Consider the following 23,794-nt stretch of genomic DNA (forward strand, 5'->3'; position numbering starts at 1 on the left):
ATGAGTTTGTGTCCTTTGTAGGGACATGGATGAACCTGGAAACCATCATTCTCAGCAAACTGACACAAGAGCAGAAGATCAAACACTGCATGTTCTCACTCACAGGTGGGTGTTGAACCATGAGAACACGTGGACATAGGGAGGGAAGCACTACACACCAGGGTCAGTTGGGGGGAAATAGGGAAGGGACGGTGGGGGGTGGGGAGTTGGGGAGAGAGAGCAAGGGGAGAGATGCCAGATGTAGGTGATGGGGAGGAAGGCAGCAAATCACACTGCCACATGTGTACCTATGCAACAATCTTTCATGTACTTCACATGTACCCCCAAACCTAAAATGCAATAAAATAAATAAATGGGGAGAAAAAAACCTACAGCAACCTTTCAAGTTGTAGACAGTACAATGAGATATAAATAGAAACAACAAAAAGTTTAAAAGTCGGCAGACAAAAGTAAGGAGTAGATTATTAGTCTTTATTATTCTCTTTGCTTGTTAATTTGTTTACACACAGTGTTAAGTTGTTATCAGCTACAAATAGTCCGTTATAAGATAGTATTTGCAAGCTTCACAGTAACTGCAAATCAAAAAACATACAACAGATACATAAAAATAAAAAGTAACAAATTAAATTTTACCATCAGAGAAAATTATCTTGGTGAAAAGGAAGACAGGAAGGAAGGAAAGAAGGAAAGCAACCACAAACAAATGAGAATATGGTGGGAGTTGGTCCTTACTCATCAATAATAACATTGAGTGTTAATGAACTAAACCCTCCAGTCAAAAGACATGGAGTGGCAGAATGGATGGAAACACAACACCTCATGATCTGTTGCTTTACAAGACTCACACAGATTGAAAAGAAAGGGATGGAAAAAGACATCCCATGCTAATAGAAACCAAAAAAGAGCAGACAAAATAGATTTCAAGACAAAAACTCTACAAAGAGACAAAGAAGGTCATTATATAATGATAAAGGGGTCAATTCAGCAAGAGTATATAACAATTGAAATATATATGCACCTATATTAGAGCACCCAGATATATAAAGCAAATATTATTAGAACTAAAGAGATATAATCCAATATAATAAGAGCTGGGGACTTCAACACCCCACTTCCATCATTGAAAAGATCTTCCAGACAGAAAATCAACAAAGAAAGATCAGACTTAATCTCCACTATAGACCAAGTGAACCTATTAGATATTTATAGAAGATTTCAACCAATGGCTGCCGAATATACATTCTTTTCCCCAGCACATGGATCATTCCCAAGGATAGATTATATGTTAGGTCACAAAACGAATCTTAAAACATTCAAAAAAATTGAAATCATATTGACCATCTTCTGTGACCACAATGCAATAAAACTAGAAATCAATAACGCGGAATTTTTAGAAACTACACAAAAACAAAATTAAAAAATATGCTCCTGAATAACCTGTGGGTCAATGAATAAATTAAAAGAAAATGTAGGCCAGGCCCAGTGGCTCACACCTGTAATTCCAGCTCTTTGGGAGGCCAAGGCAGGCGGGTCATAAGGTCAAGAGATTGAGACCATCTTGGCCAACATGGTGAAACCCTGTCTCTACTAAAAATATAAAAAATTAGCTGGGCATGGTGGTGTGTGTCTGTAATCCCAGATACTTGGGAGGCTGAGGCAAGAGAATCGCTTGAACCTGGGAGGCAGAAGTTGCAGTGAGCCAAGATCGTGCCACTGCACTCCAGCCTGGCAACAGAACAAGACTCCATCTCAAAAATAAATAAATAAATAAATAAAAGAAAATTTAAAACTCCCTTGAAACAAATGATAATAGAAACAAAACCTGTGGGATATTGCTAAAGCAGTACTAAAAGGGAAGTTTACAGCTATAAGTGCCTTTATCAAAAAAGAAGAAAAACTTCAAATAAACAACCTAAGGATGCATCTTAGAGAACGAGAAAAGCAAGAACAAATCAAACTCAAAATTAGTAGGGGAAAAGAAATAATAAAGATCAGAGCAGAAATAAATGAAATTGAAATAAAAACAATACAAAACATCAAAACAAAGCTGATTTTTTGAAAAGATAAACAAAATTGACAGTTCTTCAGCCACACAAATGAAGAAAAAAGAGAGAAGACCTAAATAAATAAAATCAGAGATGAAAAAGAAGACATTTCAACCAATCCAGCAGAAATTCAAAGGATCATTAATGGTTACTATGAACAACTATATGACAATAAATTGGGAAATCTAGAAGAAATGAAAAAATTCCTGGACACATATAACCTACTAAGAATGAACCATGAAGAAATCCAAAACCTGAACAGACCAATAGCAAGTAATGAGATTAAAGCTATAATGAAAAGTCTCCCAGCAAGGAAAAACCTGGGACCCAATGGCTTTATTGCTAAATTCTACCAAATACTTGGTAGAAAAAGTAATACCATCTTACTCAAACTATTCCAAAAAATAAAGGAAAAGGGAATACTTCCAAACTCATTCTACAAAGCCAGTATTACCTTGATACCCAAACATGTCAAAACATATCAAAAACACGAAGATATCAGCCTGGAAAACATGGTTAAACCCGATCTTTACAAAAAATACAAAAATAAGCCATGTATGATGGTGCATGCCTATAGCCTCAGCTACTCAGAAGGCTGAGGTGGGAGTATCACTTGGGCCCAGGAAGTCAAGGCTGCATTGAGCTGTGATCATGCAATCACACTCCAGCCTGGGCATCAGAGTGAGACTCTGTTTCAAAACAAAACAAAACAAAACAAAACAAAACAAAACAAAACAAAACAAAACAAAACAAACAAAACAAAAAACAAAGGGACAGGCCAATAACACTGATGAATATTGATGCAAAAATCCTCACCAAAATACTAACAAATTGAATACAAAAACAAATTAAAAATGTAATTCATCATGGCGAAGTGAGATTTATCCCAAGGATGTAGGAATGGTTTAACATATGCAAATCAATTAATGTGATAAATCATACCAATTAAACAAAGTACAATAACCATATGATCATTTCAATTGATGCTGAAAGAGCATTTGATAAAATTTAACATTCCTCCATGATAAAACCCCCCAAAAAACTGGGTATAGAAGAAACATACCTCAACATAATAAAAGCCATATATAATAGACCCAAAGCTACTATCATACTGAATGGGAAAAACACTGAAAGCTTTTCCTCTAAGATCTGAAACATGACAAGGATGCCCAGTTTCATCACTATTATTCTACAAGGTATTGGAAGTCCTAAGCTGGAACAATCAGATGAGAGAAAGAAAGGACATCCAAATTGGAAAGGAAGGAATTAAATTATCCTTGTTTGCAGATAATATGATCTTATATTTGTAAAAACTAGACTCCAGCAAAAAACTATTGGAACTAATAAACAAATTCAGTCATGTTGCAGGTTACAAAATCAACATACAAAAGTCATTAGCATTTCTATATGCAACAGCAAATAATCTAAAAATGAAATTTAAAAAGTAATCTCATTCATAATAGCTACAAATAAAATAAAATACCTCAGAATTAACCAAAGAAATGAAAGATCTCTACAATGAAAACCATAAAATATTGATGCAAGAAATTGAAGAGGATACAAAAAAGGGAAAGATATTCCACGTTCATGGATTCAAAGAATGAGTATTGTGAAAATGTCCATACTACCCAAAGCAATCTACAGATTCAGTGCAATCCCTATCAAAATACCAAGACATCCTTCACAGAAATAGAAAAAAAAAATGAATCTTAAAATTTATATAGACCCACAAAAGACCCAGAATAGCCAAAGCTATCCTAAGGGAAAAAAAAAAAAAAAAAAAAAAAAAAAAAAAAAAAAAAAAAAAAAAAAAAAAAAAAAAACTGAAGGAATCACACTGACTTCAAATTATACTACAGAGCTATAGTCACCAAACTGCTGGGGTTTGTCCCACAGACCCTCGCTGCACAACGGATGAATAACGTACTCAACACACCAATATTGAGTGAAAGAGTGGACCAGGGGGCCAGGCCGCTGACTGAAAGAGTTGCAGCTGCCATGGCAGCCCTGACTCGCTGGCCCTCCTGGCATTTATTCAGCACACATTCAATGACAAGGGCTTTAAGTCAACACCACTAGATGGCAATTAACCTGGTCACCCTCCCCCAGAAGAGCCATCCTGCCCATGAATTAAAGGTTAGTTTTAGAACCACGTGAGTAAACAAGTTACTTACGTAAACTCTCCCACATTCCCTTGTTATTTGCTTTTCTGCGATCAACTCAGGGTAAAGAGGATTAGGCTGCCTTCAGCCAAATCTGTTACTGAGGCCATGCAATGCCCCAGCCTTCTAAGGTTTGTGACTACTTCCTATAGCTATCTTTAAATTTTTCCTCTAAAATTTTTCCCACCACCCTGACTGAACTCCCACACCAAAACATCATGGTACTGGCATAAAAACAGACAGACCAGTGGAACAGAATAGAAAACCCAGAAACAAATCCATACATTTGTGGTGCACTCATTTTTGACAAAAGTACCAAGAACATACAGTGGGGAAAGGATAGTCTCTTCAATAAATGGTGCTGGGAAAACTGGATATCTGTATGCAGAAGAATGAAACTAGACCCCTATCTTTTACCGTATACAAAAATCAAATCAAAATGGATTAAAGACTTAAGGCTGAGATCTCAAACTATGAATCTACTAAAAGAAAAGTTTGAGGAAACTCTCTGGACATTGGACTGGGCAAAGATTTATTGAATAACACCCCAGAAGCACAGGCAACCAAAGCGAAAATGTACAAATGGGATCACATCAAATTTAAAAGCTTTGGTACAGTAAAGGAAACAATTCACAAAGTGAAGAGATGACCCACAGAATGGGAGAAAATATTTGTATGCTATCTATCTGACATGGAATTATTAACCGACCCACAGAATGGGAGAAAATATTTGTATGCTATCTATCTGACATGGAATTATTAACCAGAATATACAAGGAGCTCAAACAACTTTATAGGAAAAATATCTAATAGCCCAATTATAAAATGGGTGAAAGATCTGAATAGACATTTCTCAAAAGAAGACATACAAATGGCAAACAGGTATGCGAAAACGTGCTCAACATCACTGATTATCAGAGAAATGCAAATCAAAACTACAATGAGATATCATCTCATCATAGTTAAATTGGCTTTTATCTAAAAGACAGGAAATAACAAATGCAGGTGAGGATGTGGAGAAAAGAAAGCCCTCATACACTGTTGGGTGGGAACATAAATTAGTACATCCACTATGGAGAACAGTTTGAAGGTGCCTCAAAAAAACTGAAAATAGAGCTACCATATGATCCAGCAATCCCACTCCTAGGTATACAGCTAAAAGAAATCAGTATATTGAAGAGATATCTGCATTGCTACATTTGTTGCAGCTGTATTCACAATACCCAAGATATGGAAGTAACCCAAGTATCCATCAACAGACAAATGGATAAAGAAAATGTGGTACATATACACAGTGGAGTACTATTCAGACATAAAAAAGAATGAGATCCTATCATTTGCAACAATTTACATGGAACTGAAGATACTTATGTTAAGTGAAACAAGCCAAGCACAGAAAGATAAACATAGCATGTTCTTACTTATTTGTGGGAGCTAAAAACTAAAACAATTGAACTCACAGAGACACAAAGTGGAAGAATGGTTACCAGAGGCTGGGAAAGGTATTGGGGAGGTGGGGAGAAGTGGGATAGTTCATGGGTACAAAAATAATTAGAAAGAATAACTAAGACCTAGTATTTGCTAGCACAACAAGGTGACTATAGTTAAAATAATTTAATTATCCATTTAAAAATAACAAAAATACATTAGTCACATGTGGTGGTGAATACCTGTAATCCCAGCTACTTAGGAGGCTGAGGCAGGAGGATTGATTGAACGCTGGAGGCAGAGGTTGCAGTGAGCTGAGATCACACCATTGCACTCCAGCCTGGGCAACAGGAGCAAAACTCCATCTCAAAAAAAAAAAAAAGATATTAATTCAGATGATATGACATTACTAAATTGTATACATATTTATAAATGTGTATTTCAACTGTCTCATCAGCCCTCCTCTCCGTTCATTCCTGTTTTTCTGCAGTTAAGAATACTATAAAAATGTGACTATTCTTTAATATCAGAAAAGAATGTACAGGCTAAGTCTTCTGGTCAAAAGTTACATACTGATGGAATCAAGTATTTTGTATAAAGTTTTCATTTGTTATTGCTAACTCTATTTCGTGTTTTGTATATAGTATTATAGTATGTATGTATTACTTATAGAGTAAGCAAGTGAATAACTTGTTAGTAAAAATAAAGCCACATTGACTGATACTGCTATAGACATAGCTTGAGTTTTATGTCTCCTTTTTGCTCTTTTTCTGAGACTTAGAAGAAAGAATAAATCTAAAATGAACATCAAAATATTCTCCATTTCAGCTTGCTATGTAACTTGGGAGTATAAAACTATACTTCTCTTTATCTGCATGTAAGTTTGCTGTTAAAATATGAATTTCTAAATGTGTGTTTGAAATTCTGTTTTTTGAGCTGGAGTCCTACTCTGTTGTCCAGGCTGTAGTGCAGTGGCCTGGGGAAGGCTTGGATTAAGAAGCTTTTCAAGATCTGTAAACAGTGGAATTAGAAGCCCTTAGTAAATGTCATATTTTTTCCCTTGACATCTATCATGTTTTTGGAATATAAAATGCCTATTTAACTCCAGCCTAGGTGACAAAGTGAGATCCTGCCTCAGAAAAAAAAAAAAAGCGAAGTTTGGTAGCTCATGCCTGTGACCCCAGCACTTTGGGAGGCTGCAGTGGGAGGACTGCTTGAGGCCAGGAGTCTGAGACCACCCTGGCCAACATAACAAGATCCTGTCTCTGTTTAAAATACACACACACACACACACACACACACAGAGAGAGAGAGAGAGAGAGAGAGAGAGAGAAATACGTATTTTATATAGCCTTGACTTCCTATTTTACTTTTGGTTTAGGAAAGAATAGCATGAAAAGTACAGCTTCTCGGTCCTCTTTAAAACTCTGCTGGGCCTTTGCACTGAAACCTGTCTTTGTTTTGGTTTAATTCGCTTCCTTTTCAAATCTATGTCATAGCCCTGCTTGGTTGTTTCTTTATGTGTGCTAGAAAGCAGGGCCTGTGAGAGGAAACCCTCAGCTATGTCAGGGTTAACAGAGCACAGGAAGTTTACACACAGAGCAAAGCCATTTGCTAGAATTGGTTTTGATCCTTCCGTTTCAAAAATAAAGTTGCTGTTTGTGTTGGAGATGCTGTCATCAGAATTCTGTGGCACAAAGAGAAAGATATAAAAATATCTCTCTGACATGCGACTTTCCCCCTTCTTCTATCCCCTTGCTGGGAGTGCCGGAAGAGGATCCCACGCTGACTGGAAGCATTAGGTCGTCTGTTTGAATCCCAGTGACTGGGAAAGAAATGTGATTAATTATCAGTGAGTAGTAGAGAAAAAAGGAACTCAAGGAGATAGTAGAGCTGTTAATTTCACTCTGGACATTTCCTCAAGGCTAGTTGACTCGGAAAGCTTCAATGCTCCCTAGCAGCTGCAGGATCTACTTTGGGGGCTGCCAAGTTTCCTCTCTGATTCTTTCTCCCGCCCTGAGAGCAGGCAGGAAGGAAAGTTTCTGGACTAATATTCGTCTGTTTATTAGGCGTGGGCCTTGGTTGAATTCTGTCTAGGAAAACTCACAAGTATAGAAATCTCGGTATTACCACTGTTTCTGCGCTGAGATTTAGACTGCTTTGCTTCCAGCGTCATACATCATAATTGAGGTGAGTTGTTTCACTCTTTCCAATCTTCATACTTAGTAGAAAATCTTGTTTCTTTTTTGATATGTGTTTTGACAAATATGTCACTTAAATCAGTACTTTTCATACATTAACATGCATAGGAATCACCTGGAGATCTTGCTAAAACACAGGCTCTGCAGAACTCAGGGGGCCTGGGCGGGGTGGGGGGGCCTCTGATTCTCCATGTCTTAACTGACCTCTATAGACCACACCTTGAGTAGAAAGGAATCAAACTCTGTAGATGTTTTGCTTTTCTGGGGGGGTTGAGCATTGTAGGCAGGATGAAGGTATTTGGCTGAACACATGATTTATGCTGAGCACCTGAGAGGACAATCAGAAAACACCCCTTCCCTGGTTGTACCTACCTTGATGGCTATCTCTGTTTTGGGGTTTCTGTTAAGCAGATCCTAGGTGTGGTAAGCCAGTTTACCCCCAAGCGAAAGAGGATGTTTGGCTTCTCCTTAGATTATATAGGTCACTTGGAGCAGAGCCAGAAATCATTTTGTAATTTTTGGATAACTGTCTCTATAACACCTCCCCTGGTGTGGCTGGTGGTCACTTTGAACATTTCAGTTTTAATTATAAATATGGCTGAGTGCGGTGGCTCACGCTTGTAACCCCAGCACTTTGGGAGGCCAAGGTGGGTGGATCATCTGAGGTTAGGAGTTCAAGACAAGTCTAGCCAACATGGTGAAACCTTGGCTGTACTAGAAATACAAAACTTAGCTGGGTGTGGTGGCATGCCTGTAATCCCAGCGACTGGGGAGGCTGAGGCAGGAGAATCGCTTGAACCTGGAAGGCAGAGTTTGCAGTGAGCCACAATTGCACCATTGCACTCCAGCCTGGGCGACAAGAGCGAAACTCTGTCTCAAAAAGTAATAATGATAATAATAATGCATGCTAGAAAAAGAGCTGATTTCTTCCTTCCACCATTCGGAATTGAAGGTTATAAGGTATATGAATCTATTACATTGTGGAAAATCGGTTTGCCTAGGGAATAGAATATATTTTATCCTCCTGTAAGAAGCGTGGTAGTGTTCTTTAAATTCAGTATGTTCCCTGTCCTAAACAATATACACTTATCTGAAAGTTGCCTTTAACCTAGAAGAAATAAGCCAAGAGGAAAAAAGAGAATAGAAAGGAAAAACACCTATTCTGTCCCCGGTTGAGGCGGGGCGGAGGGCAGGGAATAGCAATGGGAAAAAAAGGGGGAGAAAAAAAGAATGGTAGCCAGGAGTCGACAGGAGACACAGCTTCACAAAATGAATAAAAGAAACTCTAGCCTGGAAACAGTCTTCCCCACACACGCATGGGAGGTCTCCTAGAATAGTAGCTTGTATCTTTCTTAGTTGGAAAAATGTGATGGAGACAGAGTAGGTAAGTTGTAAATTGTGTTGTTCTCTTTTTTTATAGAAATGGGGGTCTCACTATATTCCCCAAGCTGGTTTTGAATTCCTGGGTTCATGTGATCCTCCTGTCTCAGCCTCCCAAAGTGCTGGGATTATAGGTGTGAGCCACCGTGTCCAGCCAATTTTGTTCTAGTGAACATGCTGAAGCCATTTGTCACTAAATCAAGGAAGGGCTATGCAAGCAGTGGTCAGACGAGTGTGCAGGCCTGGGTGAGGCCTGGCATGAGTCCGTGGAACCATCGCCAGACAGACGGAAATCTCTTCTGTTCGAACTAAGTTTCAGATAACATTCCCTTCTATTATGGTCTATCATTAGAGGTGTTATGAAAAACCATAACCCTTGTAGCGTGAGCACCGACTGATCAGAATACAAGCTAACATACTCAACCCATCCAACAGCAGTCGGCGGGTAGGCAGTAAGCCTGTATGGGGCTGAATATCAGTCTAAGCTATCCCAGGTCTGAATTAAACTTTTTGGGGGTAGAATTTGTAAGGCCGCAGATGAGTTTAGAGACATATAGTCTGGTTTCCACCATTATCTGCCAACTCTATGGCCCCATCCTCTCGGATGAGGCCATTTCTCTCTCTTTTCAAGCCTGGAGTAATCCTTCAGTCTAGCTGTCTATTCCTGCAGCTGATACTATAGAAAATAGAGTTCCCCTAGGGAACTACAAGACTCAAAATCCCATCTGCTTCCTGAACAGGAGAAGGGAAAGCACATATATCGTCTTGTGAAGTGTTACAGCAGAAAATGAAATCTGATTACCACACTATCCAACTGTACAAAGGACTGTCCCATAGATGATCCCCCTTGATTTTTCACAACCTTCCTGGAGTATATGGGTCAAGGAGATTGCTATTTCAAGCTCTGAATGGAGAAACAAAAGTCACAGTGAAGCAATTTGCCGAAGGTGCACAGCTGCTCTGTGGGTGTGCTGGAATTTGAGCTCATGCAGGTTTGCTCCAAATTCAGGTGCATCCTGTGCTTTTCTGGCCTCGACATCTTCTCAAGACCTCTGATGGCCTCTTGTTCTGTACAAGCATTTGTTTCCTTTCATAGTTTGAAATCTTTGCATTAAAAATAATCCTATTTCTACTTTTTTTTGGTCAAAATTACTCATGTGTTTGCCTTAAGTTTTATCTCCATTAAGGCCTTTACTCCTCAGGAAAAAAATGTTTGAGAGTAGCACTCCTCAAACTTTCTCAGGCTAAGAAGTCACCTGGGGAGCTTGCGGAAACTCAAATCCTTGGGCTCCAACTCCAGAGACTCTGCTTCCCTGGGTCAGGCCCCAGCCGTGTGAATTGGCATTCTAATAAGCTCCCAGATGATTCTGGTGCTACCACTCAGAGACCACACTTTTAAGCAAAAGTCACAGCTTTAGTCAATATTTTAAAAGAATACATTTATGGTTAAGTGAGGGGGGCTTAGTGTACTTTTGCATATGTATATTATTTATTTATTTTTATTTAAAAAATTTTTTTGAAACAGGGTCTTGCTGTGTTGCCCAGGCTGGAGTACAGTGGTGTGAACATGGCTCATTGCAGCCTCTACCTCAAGGCTTCCACATCAACCTCCCGAGTAGCGGGGACCACAGGCACATGCCACCACACAGAGTGAATTTTTAAATGTTTTTGTAGAGGCTGGGTCTTGCTATTTTGCCTCAAGCTGGTCTCAAACTCCTGGGCTCAAATGATTGTCCCGGCTCAATCTCCTGAAGTCCTGGGATCGCAGGCTTGAGCAGTGGTTTCTCTTTTTAAATGTGAAATGCTTCATGAACTTGCGTGTCGTCCTTGCACAGAGGCCTACCTAATCTTCTCTGTATCATTCCAATTTTAGTACATATGCTGCTAAAAGGAGCATGTCAGTGTGCTTAATAACAGATTGTCATGCCAGAATTTCTGGGTTGGAATATTAATGCTATCACATGTGCAAGCTATGAGATCCTGGGGAAAGTTAGTCTTCCTATGCCTCAGTTGCCTAATTTGTAAAATGGGAATAGTAATACTACCTACTTCATAGAGTAGTTGTGAGGATTAAATGAGTTAGCAGTGCAGGACACAGAGTATCTCTATGTGAGTTTGCTATGATGATCACTAAGTTTTGCTCAGTAATTATGCTTTACAATAGAAATACCAACAATGCTTTACAATAGAAATACCAACAACAAGAATTCACACAGATCTCAAATGTTCTTCTTTGATGTTGGTGTTTTCCCAGGTTTAATCATGATCAAACATGTTCTTGTGTGTGTGCGTGTGAGGGACTAGTTGTCTTGGGCTGTCAGCTAGTCTGGTTATGTGGGGCTTTCCACATCATTCTGACAGATTAGACTTGACTCTGACAGTGATGAAAAGCCATCAACACAGCTCCAGCCTGGGGAGTGCAATCAGAATTGCATTTTAGAAATGTCTCTTGCTGTAGCATAGATGCCAGGTAGGAAGCAGGTGCGGCTAGAGGCAGAAACCTGTTTGAACAGACTGTTGCAATAATCCTAGAGAAAAATAGTAAGACTTAAACTAAGTGATATTGTTGCCTGTATCCCCACGCAACTCTCATCTTGAATTGTAGCTCTCATAATCCCACGTGTTGTGGGAGGGACCTGGTGGGAGATGACTGAATCACAGGGGCAGTTTCCCCTATACTATTCTCCCAGTAGTGAAGTCTCACAAGAGCTGATGGTTTTATAAGGGGAAACCCCTTTCACTTGGCTATTTTTTTCTCTCTTCCCTGTCACCATGTAAGATGTGCTTTTTGCCTTTCACCATGATTGAGAAAGACATGTGGATTCCCCAGCCATGTGGAACTGTGAGCCCATTAAATCTCTTTTCCTTTCTAAATTACCCAGTCTCGGGTATGTCTTTATCAGCAGTGTGAGAACGGACTAATACACTAAAGCAGTAGGGTAAAGCACTGAGCAGAGATCCCATCAGGAGCCTGTCATGATTCAGAAGGGAAATATGATACCATATTAAAACACTTAGCTTATGCTTCCTATCTACATCGAAGTCCTGTGAGAACTAAGATAGAGTCTACCTCCTATGGAGCCCCAGCCCTGGCTCATAGTAGGTCCTAGATAGCTATTTGGTGAATAAATGGATAAAGAATAGATGAAATCCTGCTGTGGTCTCCAAGCTTTGTAATCTGGCCCCTGCCCCTCTCTCCAACCTCATCATGCTTCATTCTTCCCAGTGTTCATAGCACATTGCCTTCTGCCAAGCCTTTGGAAATGCCAAACTGTGACTTCTAATGTAGGGGTTGGCAAACTACTGCCTTTGTGACAAATCCTTCCTGCCAACCATTTTTATGTGTAAGTTTTATTGGAACACAGCCACACCCACTTGTTTATGTATTGTTGACAACTGCTTTAGTGGTACAACAGCAGAGCAGAGAAGGTGTGACACAGCCCATACAATACAGCCTGTGAAGCCCAAAATATTCACTCTCTGGCCCTTTACCAAAAAAAGTTTGCCAACCCCTGCTGGAAACTTTTGGACTCGCTGTGACTTCTGATTTAAAACTCTATCCTCAACAAAGTTACAGTAATCAAAACAGTGTGGTCCTGACATAAAGACAGATCCCCAGATCAATGGAATATAATAGAAATCCCTGAAATAAACCCTCACACATATGGCCAAATGGTTTTTGGCAAAGGTGTCAAGACCATTCAATGGGGAAAGGACAGTCTTTTTAATAAATGGTGCTGAGGAAACTGCATAGCCACATGCAAAAGAATAACATTGGACCCTTATCTTACACCCTACACAAAATTTACCAAAGACACAAAGAGCTAAAACTGTAAAACTCTTAGAAGATAACATAGGGGAAAGCTTCATGACATTAGCTGTGGCAGTGATTTCCTGGATATGATAAAAGCACAGGCAACAAAACAAAAACTAGATAAAATGAACTTCATCAAAATTTTAAAAAGAAAATAAAAAACTTTTATGCACCAAAGGAGGACACTTTTGACCTAGTGTGGTGGTGCATACCTATCGTCCCAGCTATTCCAGAGGCTGAAGCAGGAGGATTGCTTGAGCTCAGGAAGTCGAGGTTGCAGTGAGTCATGATCATGCCACTTGCATTCCCGCCTGGGCAACAAAGCAAGACCCTATTTCAAAAAACTAAACAAAAAAGGAGGATACTTTTTACTTTTTTATTTTCTTTTTTTCAAGACAGGGTCTTATTCCCACTGCCCAAGCTGGAGTGCAGTGGCACCATCTCACCTCACTGCAGCCTGGACTTCCCAAGCTCAAGTAATCCTCTTACCTCAGCCTCCCGAGTAGCTGGAACTACAGGCACCCACCACCATGCCCAGATAATTTTTTGTACTTTTTAGTAGGGAGTGGGTTTTGCTATATTGCCCTGGCTGGTCTCAAACACATGGGCTCAAGTGGTCTACCTGCCTTGGCTTCCCAAAGTGCTTAGGATTACAGGTTTGAGCCACTGTGCCCAGTCTAGACACTTTCAAGAGAGTTAAAAGACAACCCACAGAATGGGAGAAAATTATATATTTGATAATGGGTTAATGTCCAGAATATATAAAGAATTCCTGCAGCTTAACAACAAAAAAAATGATTAAAAAGTAGGCAAAGGACTTGAATAGACATTTCTTTAAAGAAACTATATAAATGGCTAATAAGTACATGAAAAGATGCTCACCTTCACTAGTCACTGGGGAAAAGCAAGTCAAAAGCATGATGAGATACCACTTTGCCCCAATTAAAATGGCCATTATTTGAGAAAAATAAAAAAAAAGTCTTTCTGGTGGTTCTGACCTCCCCATGTGAACACAGCTCTTGCAAAAATCTCCTTTATCCCTCTCCAAATGAGGAAAAGAGGAAATACAAGAAGAGGTGCCTGGTACAGAGCCCCAGTTGCTACTTCAGGGATGTGAAATGCCCTGTGTGCTATAATCACCATGCTCATGAGCCATGCACACACAGTAGTGGTGTGTGTTGGCTCCTTGTATTAGTCTGTTCTCATGTGCTATGAAGAAATACCTGAGACTGGGTAATTTATAAAGGAGGTTTAATTGATTCATAGTTCTGCAGGGCTTGGGAGGCCTCACGAAGCTTACAATTGTGGCAGAAGGAGAAGCAAACACATCATTCTTCACATGGCAACAGCAAGAAGTGCCGAGTGAGGGGGAAAGGCCCTTATAAAACCATCAGATCTTGTGAATATTCACTCACCATCATGAGAACAGCATGGAGGTGACTGCCCTCATGATTCAATTACCTCCCACTGGGTTCCTCCCATGACACATGGGGATTATAGGAACTGCAATTCAAGATGAGATTTTGGTGAGGACACAGCCAAACCATATGATTCCTCTCCTGACCCCTCCCAAATCTCATGTCCTCACATTTCAAAACATAATCATGCCCTTCCAACAGTCCCCCAGAGTCCTAACTCATTCCAGCATTAACCCAAAAGTCCAACTCCAAAGTCTCATCTGAGACAAGACAAGACCCTTCTGCTTATGAGCCTGTAAAATCAAAAGCAAATTAGTTACTTCCTATATTCAATGGGGGTACAGACATTGGACAAATACACCCATTCCAAATGGGACAACTTGGTCAAAACAAAGGGGCTACAGGCCCCATGCGGGTATGAGATCCAATAGGGCAGTCATTAAACCTTAAAGTTCCAAGATGATCTTTAACTTCATGCCTCACATCCAAGTCACCCTGGTGGAAGAGGTAGGTTCCCATGGCCTTGGGCAGCTCTTTTACTGTGGCTTTGCTAGGTACAGCCACCCTCCCAGCTGCTTTCGTCGCTGGTGTTTACTGTCTATGGCTTTTCCAGGTGCATGGGGCAAACTGCTGGTGGATCTACCATTCTGGAGTCTAGAGGATGGTGGACCTCTTCTCATAACTCTACTAGGCAGTGCCCCACTGGGGACTCTGTGTTGCGGCTCCAACCCCACATTTCTCTTCCACGCTGCCTGTATTAGTCCATTTTCACAATGCTGATAAAGACATACCTAAGACTGGGCAATTTACAAAGGAAAGAGGTTCAATGGTGAACTCAGTTCCATGTGGCTGTGGAAGCCTCACAATCATGGCAGAAGGCAAGGAGGAGCAAGTCACATCTTAAATGGATAGTGGCAGGCAAAGAGAGAGCTTGCTTGTTCAGAGAAACTCCTATTTTTTTAAACCCTCAGATCTTGTGAGACTCATTCACTATCATAAGAACAGTGCCCCATGGTTCAATTACCTCCCACAGGTCTGTCCCATAATACGTGGGAATTCAAGACGAGATTTGGGTGAGGACACAGCCAAACCATATCACTGCCCTAGCAGAGGTTTTCCATGAAGGCTCTGCCCCTGAATCAGACTTCTGTCTGGACATCCAGGAATTTCCATACATCCTCCGAAATGTAGGTGGAGGTTCCCAAACTTCAATTCTTGATTTCTGCACATCTGTAGGCCCAACACCATATGGAAGCTTCCAAGGCTTGGGGCTTACATCTCTTGAAGCAATGGCCTGAACCATTTGCCCTTCGTAGCCATGGTTGGAGTGGCTAGAACATAGGGCACCAAGTCCCAAGGCTGCACACAGCAAGAGGGCCCTGGACCCAGCCAAGGAAACGATTTTTACCTCCTAGGCCTCAGGGCCTGTGATGGGAGGGGCTGCTGTGAAGGTTTCTGACATGTCCTGGAGATATTTTCTTAATTTTCTTGGTGATTAACATTCAGTTTCTTGCTACTTACACAAATTTCTTCAGTGTGCTTGAATTTCTCCCCAGCAAATAGGGTTTTCTTTTCTATTGCATCATCAGGCTGCAAATTTTTCAAACTTTTATGCTTTGTTTCCTTTGAATGTTTTGCTGCTTAGACATTTCTTCCACCAGATACCCTAAATCATTTCTCTCAAGTCTTATTGCATAGCAAGAGTGACCTTTACTCCAGTTCCCAACAAGTTCATCATCTTCATCTGAGACCACTTCAGCCTGGACTTTATTGTCCATATCACCATCAGCATTTGGGTCAAATAGTGATAACACAAGTCTCTAGGAAGCTCCAAACTTTCCCACATTTTCCTGTCCTCTTCTGAGCCCTCCAAACTGTTCCATCTCTGCCTGTAACCCAGTTCCAAAGTCATTTCCACATTTTGGGGTATTTTTATAGCAGCAACCCACTCTCTGTGGTACCAATTTACTGTATTAGTCCATTCTCATGCTGCTGTGAAAAAATACCTGAGACTGGGTAATTTATTTTTATTGTATTTAATTCATTCATTCATTCATGAATTCATTTTGAGACATGGTTTCACTCTGTTGTCCAGGCTGGAATGCAGTGGCACAATCTCAGCTCACTGCAACCTCGTCCTCCCAGGTTCAAGTGATTCTTGTGCCTCAGCCTCTCTAGTAGCTGGGATTACAGTTGTGTACCACCACACCTGGCTAATTATTGTATTATTAGTAGAGATGGGGTTTCACCATGTTGGCCAAGCTGATCTTGAACTCCTGACCTCAAGTGATCCATCCCCTTTGGCCTCCCAAAGTGCTGGAATTACAGGCGTGAGCCACAGTTCCCAGCCAGAGACTGGGAAATTTATAAAGAGAAGAGGTTTAATTGACTCATAGTTCCACGGGGCTAGAGAGGCCTCAAGAAATTTACAGTCATGGTGGAAGGGGAAGCAAACATGTCCTTCTTCACATGGTATAAGGAAGGAGCAGTGCCAAGCAAAGGTGGGTGGGAAAGCCCCTTATAAAACCATCAGATCTAATGAGTACTAGCACAAGAACTGCATGAGGGTAACCACCTCCATTCAATTACCTCTCACAAGGTCCCTCCCACAACACATAGGAATTATGGGAACTACAATTCAAGATGAGATTTGGATAGGGACATAGCCAAACCATATCACTCCTCTACCATTCTCTGACAACCTACAGAAGGAAAAGCAAGGCTGACAGAAGGATGCTTCTTCTTCAGGAGGAAGCAGCACTAAAAGCACCCTGAATCAAGATGAGTGGGAAATCATCCCAATAAACACATTTTAGATATTTTTTTAAAAAAGAAAGAAATACACAAACAAATAGAAAATAACAATTGTTGTCAAGAATGTGGAGAAACTGGAACTCTTGTGCACCATTGGCATAATATAAAATGGTGCAGTTACTGTGGAAAACAGTATTCCATGATTCTACTTCTAGGTATATACCCAAAAGAACTGAAGGCAGGAGCTCGGACAGGTATTTATATACCCATATACATAACAGTGTTATTTACAACAGCCAAAAGTGGAAGCAACCCTAATGTTCATCAACTGTTGAATGAATGATAAAACTTGGTATACACAGAGAAAGGAAGATCATTTAGCCTCGAAAGAGAAGAAAATTCTGACTGTAGCATGAATGGATCTTGAAGACATTATGCTAAGAGAAGTAAGGACAAATACTGTTTGATTCCACTTATATTAGGTACTGAGGGAAATCAAATTCATAGGGACAGAAAGTAGAATGGTTGCCACTGGGAAGAGGGTGAAGAGTGGTTGTTTAATCGGCATGAAGTTTCAGTTTGGAAGATGAAAGAAGTTCTGGAGAGGATGGTAGTGATGGTTACAAAGCAATGAATATACTTAATGCCATAAAACAGTACATTTAAAAACGATTTGAGCCTGTAATCCCAGCAGTTTGGGAGGCCAAGGCAGGTGGATCACCTGAGGTCAGGAGTTCAAGACTGGTCTGACCAACATGGAGAAAACCCATCTCTACTAAAAATACAAAATTAGGCCAGGCACAGTGGCTCAAGCCTGTAATCCCAGCTCTTTGGGAGGTTGAGGCAGGTGGATCACAAGGTCAGGAGTTCAAGACCAGCCTGGCCAGGATGGTGAAACCCCATCTCTACTAAAAACACAAAAAATTAGCTGGGTGTGGTGGCGCGTGCCTGTAATCCCAGCTATTCAGGAGGCTGAGGTGGATAATTGCTTAAACCCGGGAGGTGGAGGTTGCAGTGAGATCGCACTGCTGCACTCCAGCCTGGATGATAGAGGGAGACTCCGTCTCAAAAGCGAGCAAACAAACAAAAAAGTAAAATTAGCTGGGCATATTGGCATGGCCCTGTAGTCCAAGCTACTTGGGAGACTGAGGCAGGAGAATCGCTTGAACCTGGGAGGCAGAGGCTGTGGTGAGCCGAGATTACACCATTGCACTCCAGCCTGGGCAACAAGAGAAAACCTTTGTCTCAAAAATAAAAAAATGATTTGAATGGTACATTTTTATATTCTGAATATTTTACCACAGCAGAAGAAAACAACTCTACCCTCAGCATTTGTATGTCTGGCTCTCACTTATTTTTCAGTTTCCTGCTTAAATAACATATCCTCAGGGAAGCTCTCCTATTGCTCTATGTAATTTCCTTGTAGGACATATCACTATCTGAAATTACCTTTTTTATACATACTTATCATCTGTCTTCTCCATTAGAATATAAGCTTTTCAAGCATAAGATCTTTGCCTCATTCAAAGCTGTGTCCCAACACTTCGTTCTGGTCGTATACTAGGTATTCAATGAATACTCGTGGAATAGCTTACAGAGGGAAAAAGAAGGGGCTCCACCTGGCGGTTGTATTAGTAAATGTACTCTGTGGGAATTTTAAATGTACAATGCTCAAAAGTAAAAATCAAGCTGAACATTTAACTTCAACAGTATTAGCCATGATTGTGGAGTGAGAAGGCATAAAGAAAAGTGTACAAGCACATCTGTGTAAAATATTTCCCTTCACGCACTTTTCACATCAACTCCCTCCTCAGGCTGCCAGTTCCTAGGACCTCAGCAATTCCCTTATTTCCTTTCCAGGTATTGCCTGTTCATTTACCTGCCATCAATGGCTGCTTTGGTGCTCCAATGTGAATGTGAAGTGATTGGGAAAAGACTGCGTGGCTCACAAGCCTAAAATTTTCACTACTTGGCCTTTTACAGGAAAAGTTTACCAACCAACCTATGTCGTAGGTAAAGATAATAGACCAGAGATATTGTCTGCTCTTCACAAGAACTTTCATGATAGTCATTTGAGTCAATCAAGAAATGTTTATTGGGATTGGAGACTATTATTTTAAGTAACTCAGGAATGGAAAACCAAACATCATTTGTTCATATGTTCTCACTCATAAGTGGGGGATAAGCTATGAGGATGCAAAGGCATAGGAATGACACTATGGACTTTGGGGGCTCAGGGGAAAAGGGTGGGAAGTGAGTGAGGGATAAAAGACCACAAATTGGATTCAGTGTGTACTGCTTAGGTGATGGGTACACCAAAACTTCACAAATCACTGCTAAAGAACTTATGTAATCAAATACCACCTGTTTCCCCAAAACTTATGGAAACAAAAAATAACTTAAAAAAAAAAAGAGAAATGTTTATTAAGTTCTTGCTATGTTTCCGGCACTGCCTTAGTCACTGGGGATAGAACAGTGAAGGAAATAGAAATCCCTGCTGTCATGAAGCTCACTTTCTAGAGGGAGGAGGACAAACAATAACAATAAACAAATAAATAACGTATGTTAGACGGTGAGAAGGACTACAGAGAGATGCCCGGTAAGGAGTAATCAGGAAGGCAAAGAAAGGTTTTACAATTTTAAATAGAGTGGTTGCGGGAGGCCTTGTTAAGAGGTTGACATTTGAGCAAGTATTTGAAGAAAGCCTGAGAGGGAATGAAGAAGCCATCTGGGAAGAAAGTATTTCGGGTAGAGAGCACGGAGGCAGGAGCAGGTCTAGTGTGTTAAACACCCTGGAGACCAGTGTGGATAGCAGAACCATTCTACTCAGTTTCTCACACTCATGCATTCCTTTATTTTTTATTTTTTTTAATTTTTAGAAACATGGTCTTACTGTGTCACCCAGTCTGGAGTGCAGTGGCATGATCGTGGCTCACTGCAGCCTCCAACACCTGGACTTAATCCTCCCACCTCAGTCTCCTGAGGACGACACATGCACTGCTAATACTTTATCTTATTTTTAGAGACTGGATCTGTGTTGCCCAGATTGATTTTGAACTCCTGGCTTCAAGAGACCCTGCTGCCTCAGCCTTCCAAAGTGCTGGGATTACAGGCATCAGCCACCATGCTTAGCTCCATGCATCCATGCATTCTTTATTGGTGGCGGGGGCAGGATCTCGCTCTGTCACGCAGGCTGGAGTGCAGTGGCATGATCTCGGCTCACTGCAACCTCCACCTACTGGGTTGAAGCAATTCTCCCACCTCAGACTCCCGATTACCTGGGACTATAGGCACACACCACCACGCCCAGCTAATTTTTGTGTTTTTTGGTAGAGATGGGGTTTCACCACATTGGCCAGGCTGGTCTCGAACTCCTGACCTCAAGTGATCCACCTGCCTCAGCCTCACAAAGTGCTGGGATTACAGACATGAGCCACCACACCTGCCTTCCGTGCATTATTGGTATGTGCAAATATTGACTGCTGGTTTACTGCATCTACCCCTTCCTGTAGGGTTTCCCCACTCACACTATAATTGAGCGTTAGGCAGGCCAATTCACTGTTCTATCAAGCCAGCTGCTTCTGCAAGATCTAGGTATATACTGAATTTTGGGAACATAAGACTTCTTTTACCATAATATATGCCCATGATCAGAGACAATATTATATGGAATACTAAGGCAATAGATCAGGCATTCTGTAACTTCATAATAGTGGTATTCGTAGAAGCTCTGCAGGCAGGGAATACAATGCAATTTTTTTTTTTTTTTGAGATGGAGTCTCGTTCTGTTGCCCAGGCTGGAGTGCAGTGCCATGATCTTGGCTCACTGCAACCTCCACCTCCTGGGTTCAAGCAATTCTCTTGCTTCACCTTCCCGAGTAGCTGGGATTACAGGTGCCCACCACCACGCCCAGCCAATTTTTGTATTTTTAGTAGAGATGGGGGTTTTGCCATGTTGGCCAGTCTGGTCTTGAACTCCTGACCTCAGGTAATCTGCCCTCCTTGGCCTCCCAAAATGTGAACCACTGCACTCAGCCACTATGCAAAATTTTAACCAGAATATGTAGCTATTCCTGAGAGGATAAAGGGATGTTCCTTTCATGTTGGGAAGAGTCCACACAAGCAGCTACTACTAGGTGACCATCTGGTCACCTTGGACAATAGTGCCTTATTGGTGGCTTAGTGTTGACTTCGGCTGTTAGACAATGGGACATTCAGCAGTAGGTATAGTCGGAGCAGCCTTGGTGAGGGAAAACTATGTTACTAGCTCACACGTAACTTCCTTCCGTGCTGGCACAGTTTGCACACGTAGCCACTAAACAAGCACTGGGATACCTGGAGAAAGAAGCTTACCGACATTCACAAAATAGATTATCATGATTATCTGATTTTTGAGAACCTCCGCCATCGTGATACCATCTACTGGACATACATGCAGCACACAAATATTCCCACCCTCTGGGTCCATTCCAAAAGGTCCATGCATAGTCCACCTAAGCACCAACTTCTCAGTTATTTTTTTCAAGTCTCTAACCAGCCAGCCAATCCAGTAGCACAGCTCATAAGTCATTGGAGATCTTTGTGCCAAATCAAAAGAGAAGCAGAGGAACTGAGGACAAGGATGTAATTATAATGATCATGGAGTTTCGGCCGGTATGGTGACTAAAGAAAGCAGTGAGGGGCGAGGCACAGTGAAATACTGGCATAATTAGTGGATCGTAGGCCCTGGCGGAGGAAGGTCAAAGGTTTGCCGCAGTTGGGTTACTAGAGGGGTTTAGGTGGAGAGACAGGCTATGCTTACAAAATCTATAGCACGACCTGCAAGTACATAGCTAAGGCAGGGTGGAGAACAAGATCACCGGAGGAGAGAAGTTGGAGGCAGTCAGAGGCCTGAGTGCTGGGGAGATTGTTATCGGATACACTGAATTCACCAAGAATTAGGACAGAAGTAGTGTTACAGAGAGTGACAGTGCGGGGAGCTACAACTACTGATGCATGCGGGAGATGGCTCTGAAATCTGAAGAGGGCAGCAACCATGCAGGGGTACTCGGTGTTAAAGTGCGACGACATGAAATTCAAAGCTGAGATCTTTTGGGGAAAGTTATTAGATGATCAACTTTGAGATGTTCGTATTTTTTTTGGTAGTTTCTCGTCTCAGAATAAGCAATATCAGAATGTGAAATTTTAATCACAAGAGGGCGCTGGAGTCCAGCAAAAAATTACTTTTGGTTTTTACCCAAAACTAGGGCGTCATACTTAATTTTGAGAGAGGAAGAGGCCACTACTAATAATTATTTGGGGGCAATATGTGTACATTGGGACATAGGCTTACACCTTCTCCTACACTATATAAGCATGGGTAATTTAAGAATGAACTAGCCGTGCACCAAAAGCTTTAATTCCCATAAATCTCTCAAAACGCTTTTGACTTGTAATTAGATAAGAGAAAAATGGCCAAGCTTGATTTTATCTGGAAGAGAGGATTGAGAAAGACTTTCCCCTCTGGCTGGCTCACATATCTAGTTATATTTATTGCTTATCCCATTTTTCCCTTTAGTGCAATCCTAGTTTCACTGTATCTTCAAGTTAAGAGAACTGCTCGATTCCCCAAAGTAACTTGGTCATTGGAAAGTAAAGAGTTCTCTAAATTTCCAAAGTTCTTTTTATGTATATCTTGTACATCTTTTATCTTCTATAGTATAGGGTAATTATTTTTTGTACTTGGGAAAAATAGGGTAATTATTTTTTGTACTCTCAAAGTGTTGGGATTACAGGCGTGAGCCACTGTGCCCGGCTTGAACTTTGTTTTTATTTATATTGTTTTTTTTCTTTTAAGATGGAGTCTCGCTCCGTCACCCGGACTGGAGTGCAGTGGTGTGATTTCTGCTCACTGCAACCTCTGCCTCCCAGGTTGAGGCGATTCTCGTGCCTCAGTCTCCTGAGTAGCTGGAATTGCAGGTGTGCGCCACCACACTTGGCTAATTTTTGTATTTTTAGTAGAGACAAGGGTTTTGCCATGTTGGCCAGGCTTGTCTCAAACTCCTGACCTCAAGTAATTCGACTGCCTCCGCCTCCCAAAGTGCTGGGATTACGGGCTTACGCCACTGCACCTCACCAAGGTATGAACTGTTTTGTTTTTGAGACAGAGTCCTGCTCCATCACCCAGGCTGGAGTGTGTGGCGTGATCTCGCCTCACTGCAACCTCCACCTCCCAGGTTAATTGGTTAAGACCAATTTTGTCAGTCTAATTTCAAAAGTTATAAGTAAATAAGTAATTTAGGCTTTTGACTTAAAGTTGTAATAATACAAATTTGGAGAAAATAGTGGGATACTTAAAAGAACTAAGGTTGGCCATGTTTATGATTTCAATTTATTTTCTTTGTCTGGGTTGCTTGAGCACTTGGAAAGTTTCGGTTTTTAAGTTAGAAAATGGGAGTACCTTGGTATGCAGAAAAAAGTTAACAAGCAGATCTGTTTGAGGCTGCTCTCCTGAGAAAGACCTGCTTTTGAGCTCGATTCTTAGGGAGCATCTGGAAGTTGGTTCAGAGTGTTCCCAGTTATCAGTTAACTGATGAAGGTGGGTTACACACCA

At 41.0% G+C, this 23,794-nt stretch overlaps 1 protein-coding gene and 1 non-coding gene across 2 annotated transcripts in view; one reads left to right on the top strand and one right to left on the bottom strand.

The window, feature by feature from the left end:
- The first annotated feature begins 7,278 nt into the window (after positions 1-7,278).
- Positions 7,279-23,794, top strand: part of ABCG2 (ATP binding cassette subfamily G member 2 (Junior blood group)) — a 123,004-nt gene continuing 106,488 nt past the window's right edge. Inside the window, exon 1 of the mRNA XM_017545114.2 lies at positions 7,279-7,825. The gene's annotated coding sequence lies outside the window, so the exon portion shown is untranslated. The remainder of the gene's footprint in view (positions 7,826-23,794) is intronic.
- Positions 11,007-11,113, bottom strand: LOC119473685. Its single transcript, XR_005202899.1, has one exon. It is a non-coding gene; the product is annotated as a U6 spliceosomal RNA (small nuclear RNA).

Source organism: Cebus imitator, unplaced genomic scaffold (genome assembly GCF_001604975.1).
Source record: "Cebus imitator isolate Cc_AM_T3 unplaced genomic scaffold, Cebus_imitator-1.0 Scaffold177, whole genome shotgun sequence".
Classification (NCBI taxonomy): domain Eukaryota; kingdom Metazoa; phylum Chordata; class Mammalia; order Primates; family Cebidae; genus Cebus; species Cebus imitator.